The following is a 5200-nucleotide window of genomic DNA, read 5'->3' on the forward strand; positions in this document are numbered from 1 at the left end:
CCACGCCCGGCCCCCCAGTCTAATTTTTAATTTACATTATGAATTCTGATTTTGAACCCATGTATTGAATTTTTCCATTTAGTTACTGTATTTTTAGCCCAAGAGTTTCTGTGTAGTTCTTCATAATTTCTGTATGTTGGTTGACCTTCTCATTTTCTTCATGTATTGGTTTTTTGATTTCTTGAAGCTGTGTCTTAACTCAATGAGTTTCCAACATTGTAGGGGTTGGAGGTGATGGGCTCTCACTGTGTCCCCCAGGCTGGATTGCAGTGGTGCAATCTTGGGTCACTTTATCTTCTGCTCTCCAGGCTCAAGAGATCCTCCCACCTCAGCCTGGCATGTATCTGTAGATGTGTCCTCTCTAGGTTTTTGCTTATAATCTCTGAACTGAAGTTAATTTAAGTGTGTTTGGATGTGATTTGTAGTGTGTGCAGAAGAGCATTAATGGAGAAGCTTATGATTATTTGTTTGTTTGTTTTTTGAAACAAAGTCTCACTCTGTCATCAGGCTAAAGTGCAGTGACTCCATCTAGGCTCACTGCAACCTCCACCTTCCGAGTTCAAAAGATTCTCCTGCCTCACCCTCCAGAGTAGCTGGGACTACAGGCACACACCACCACACTCAGCTAATTTTTGTATTTTTAATAGAGACGGGGTTTTACCATGTTGGCCAGGATATTCTTGATTTCTTGACCGCCTGATCTGCCCATCTTGGCCTCCATAAGTGCTGGGATTATAGGTGTGAGCCACCATGCCTGGCCAAGCCCATGGTTTATGTAGAAAATGCATTATTTTCAGTATATATACACATATATTTTATTTTAAGAGCCTCACTCTGTTGCCCAGGCCAGAGTGCAGTGGTGTGATCTCGGCTTACTGCAACTCCTGCCTCCAGAGTTCTATCAATTCTCCTCCTCAGCTTCCCAAATAGCTGGGATTACAGGGCTTTTCCCCCACCATGCCCAGAAAATTTTTATATTTTTAGTAGATACGGGTTTTCACCATGTTGGCCAGGTTGTTCTCGAACTCCTGACCTTAAGTAATCCACCCACCTTGGTTTCCCAAAGTGATGGGATTACAGGTGTGAGCCCCAATGCTCGGTGTGTGTGTGTGTGTGTGTGTGTGTGTGTGTGGTTTATTTATTCATTTATTTGTTTTCTGACAGAGTCTAACTCTGCAGTCCAAGCTGAGTTGCACAATCTCAGCTCACTGCAACCTTTGCCTCTGGGGTTCAAGGAATTCTCCTGCCTCAGCCTCCCAAGTAGCTGGGTCTAGAGGCGTGCACCACCACACCTGGGTTCAAGCAGTTCTCCTGCATCAGCGTTCGAGTAGCTGGGATTACTGACAGGTGCCACCATGCCCAGCTAAGTTTTGTATTTTTAGTAGAGACAGGGTTTCACCATATTACCCTGGGTGGTCTCCAACTCCTGAGGTCAGGTGATCCACCCGCCTTGGCCTCCCAAATTGCTGGGATTCCAGGCCTGAGCCACTGCGCCCGGCCAAATATTTTTTATATTGTCCATAAAACTGAGACTTCCACAGTGACTTAGGGGATTTTAAAATCTATGATGGAAAAGTGCAATAAAATGCAACTGTACAGAAAAAACTGTTCAAAAATACCTCAGTGTGGGTTTGTCAGAACACAGTCTTGGATGAAATCAATACTTATTTTCTCTTTTCTCATTTTGTGTGAAGGTGATAACTCCGTCCTCCCTAATGTTTTGTTGAAATGTGTTTTTCATTTTAGGGACACTTGACTTTCAGGGATGTGGCTATAAAATTCTCTGCTGGAGTGGAAATGCCCGAACGCTGTGTAAATGGCTTTATACAGGGAAGTGATGTTGGAGAACTACAGGAACCTGGAGTCTGTGGGTGAGGAAAATGTCCCTCTAGACATGAGGAGTCTGCTCTTGTCTATCTTGGCTCTTCCTGGTTTTGTATTCTCTTTTGTGATGTTGCCCCATACATGCTTTTGATGTACGTGTCATTGTTTTCTGTAGTGATGACCCTCCTCTCTGTCATGGATAGCTTCTTAGAGACTCTTCTATAGAGTAGGTTTTTCATAAAACCAGAAAATTCATGAAAAACACTTTGATTAATAAGACTGAACATCATCCTGCTCTAGGCAGAGATGTCCCTGGAAGCCCTGAATGGAATTGTCAGTGTGGCCCGGGACACAAGATAGAAAGCATGACACTGATGGACAAGTGTTTCCAGCTGTGGTTCTGGTTTTGTGTTTTTGTTTTTTTGTTTTGTTGTTTAGTTTTGTTTTTTTGAGACAGAGTCTGTTTAACAGGCTGGAGTGCAGTGTCATGATCTCAGCTCATTGCAACCTCTGCCTCCTGGGTTCAAGCAATTCACATACCTCAGTCTCCCAACCTAACTGGAATTACAGATGCATGCCACTATACTTGGCTATTTTTTGTATTTTTATTAGAGATGGGGTATCACCATGTTGGCCAGGCTGGTCTTGAACACCTGGTCTCAAGCAATCCACCCGCCTCAGCCTCCAGCGAAGTTTTGGGATTACAGGCATGAGCCACTGCACCTGGCCTTTCATTCTGGCTTTTGAGGAGCATCGCAGAAGCGTCTCTCACTGGCACTGTGACAGTGATCATCACATAAGCTAATGATCATCTTCTCTAAGCAGCAGTCACTGCTGTTGAAATTCCTCCCAGCGAGGACGTCATTCAGGCTCGCTGCCTCATATATATGAGGCTCTTGACTGAACTCTTTTTTTCTGGACATGGAATTTTATTCTTGTTGCCCAGGCTGGAGTGCAATGGCGTGTTCTCCACTCACTGCAACCTCCACCTCCTGGAGAACCCTCCTGGGTTCAAGTGATTCTTCTGCCTTGGTTTCCCAAGTAGCTGGGATTACAGCTGCCCACCACCAGGCCTGGCAAATTTTTGTATTTTTGTATTTTACCTTGTCTCTACTAAAAATCAAAAGATCAACAATCAAACTTTGGACAACGTCAGAGAGTTTATAGTGGAGAGAAACCTTACAAGTGTAATGAGTATGGCAAAACCTTTAGTGGGAAGTCATCACTTTTTATCAGCAATCCATGGTGTAGGGAAACTTTACTAATGTAATGATTGTCACAAAGTCTTCAGTAACGCTACAACCATTGTAAATCATTAGAGAATCCATAATGAAGAGAGATCTTACAAGTGTAACAAATGTGGCAAGTTTTTCAGACATTGATCATACGTTGCAGTTTATCAGCGAACTCATACTGGAGAGAAACCTCACGAATGTCATAACTGTGGCAAGGTCCAGTCAAGCTTCATCCTATGCAAAACAAAGGATAATTCATAGGGGAGAGAAATCTCAAGTGTGAGGATTGTGGCAAAGTCTTGATTTCACATTCACACAGCATTAGACATCAGAGAATCTATACTGGGCAGAAATCTTACAAATGTCATAAGGGTGGCAAGGTCTTCAGTCCGAGGTCAATCCTTGCAGAACATCAGAAAATTCATTTTTCAGATAATTGTTCCAAATACAGTGACTATAGAAAATCATAAAGCTTTAATTGACATTAGAGCATTGACTTGAGATTGAGTTGACTTAACATTGAGTTTAAGCATTAATTGACATTAAAGTGTTTATGTTAAGAAGATTGGGCTATGTGGGGTGGCTGATGCCTGTAATCCCAGCGCTTTGGGAGGCCAAGGCTGATAGATCACAGCCACTCCTGGCTATGAGAGTGTGGAAGTGGCTGTAGGAGTGGGGCCTGGTTAGAAGGGGCGGGGCCTTGAACAGGATCTGGGCAGGGCAAGAATGAGGAGGCTGCCTGGGAGCCGGGCTGGAAAGTGGGAACACCTGGGCCAGAGAGAGATCATCATCTTGAGGGCGAGGTCTGGAAGGGATGTTTTGAAGGGCAGGGTCTGGAGGGGGCGGGTGCTGTCTTTCTCCTCAGCTGGGCCCCAGATGTCTCCTGCTGTCATCCTCTCGCCCTGCAGGACTGGATTCCCGGGTTACTGATTGGTGGATTGTTTCTGATACGCCGTGATATTACCCCTAATATCACATGGATGCTTCCTGTCCGTTTTGAGTTCATATTTCAAACAATCGAAGGTAAAACAACTTACTGTAGTGGGCCACCTGTGCTGAACGCTGAATCATTTTTCCTCTTAAGTTGAAAATGGTTTTAATGCAAAGAGCCTTTTTTGAGCAGGTAGAGTCACGCATCTTGCTGGTGGTGCAAGCTCCTCTCTGTCTGGGGCAGGGTGGGGGAGAGGGGCAGGAACCTTGGTAAAGGGGTGGAGTGGGGCGCTGGTTGCAGCAGGGACTGGCAATTAGAATGGCTTATTAAACTAAACAAGATCCTGGGTTGTTTGAGTGGATAATGGAAACTGAAAGGTGACATGCAAAACTGCCTATTACACACAGGAGTGGAGGATAATTTCATATTTCATGGAAATAAAGTCACGACCTGGAGCGGTGTCTCCCACCTGTAATCCCAGCACGTTCAAGAGCCAAGGCGGGAGGATCGCTTGAGCCCAGGAGTTCGAAATCAACCTGGGCAACACAATGAGACCTCATCTCTACTAAAAATCAAAAAATTCTGCCAGGTGTGGTGGTCCACGCCCATGGTCCCAGCTGCTTGGGGCGCTGAGGTGGGAGGATCACTTGAGCCAGAAAGTTGGAGACTGCAGTGAGCTCTGATCTCGCCACCACACTCCAGCCTGGGTGACAAAGCTAGTCCCTGTCTGAAACAAACAAATAAATGAGAAGTATAATTCCTCCTTTAAAAGTAAGGGAAGAGCCGGGCGCGGTGGCTCAAGCCTGTAATCCCAGCACTTTGGGAGGCCGAGACGGGCGGATCACGAGGTCAGGAGATCGAGACCATCCTGGCTAACACGGTGAAACCCCGTCTCTACTAAAAATACAAAAACTAGCTGGGCGAGGTGGCGGGGGCCTGTAGTCCCAGCTACTCGGGAGGCTGAGGCAGGAGAATGGCATAAACCCGGGAGGCGGAGCTTGCAGTGAGCTGAGATCTGGCCACTGCACTCCAGCCCGGGCGACAGAGCGAGACTCCGCCTCAAAAAAAAAAAAAAAAAAAAAAAAAAAAAAAAAAAAAAAAAAAAAAAAAAAGTAAGGGAAGAGATTTTATTTCCTTTTGTCTCCTAGAATATTCAATTAGAAAATTTGTAAATTCATTTTCTCTGTCTTCTGAGGTTTGTTTTTTTTTT

The 5200-nt window shown here is 45.0% G+C and overlaps 1 pseudogene; it reads left to right on the plus strand.

The window, feature by feature from the left end:
• The first annotated feature begins 1837 nt into the window (after window positions 1-1837).
• LOC115900752 lies at window positions 1838-4566 on the plus strand (annotated as a pseudogene).
• The last annotated feature ends 634 nt before the right edge of the window (window positions 4567-5200 follow it).

This window comes from Rhinopithecus roxellana, chromosome 12, assembly GCF_007565055.1.
Source record: "Rhinopithecus roxellana isolate Shanxi Qingling chromosome 12, ASM756505v1, whole genome shotgun sequence".
In the NCBI taxonomy this organism is placed as follows: domain Eukaryota; kingdom Metazoa; phylum Chordata; class Mammalia; order Primates; family Cercopithecidae; genus Rhinopithecus; species Rhinopithecus roxellana.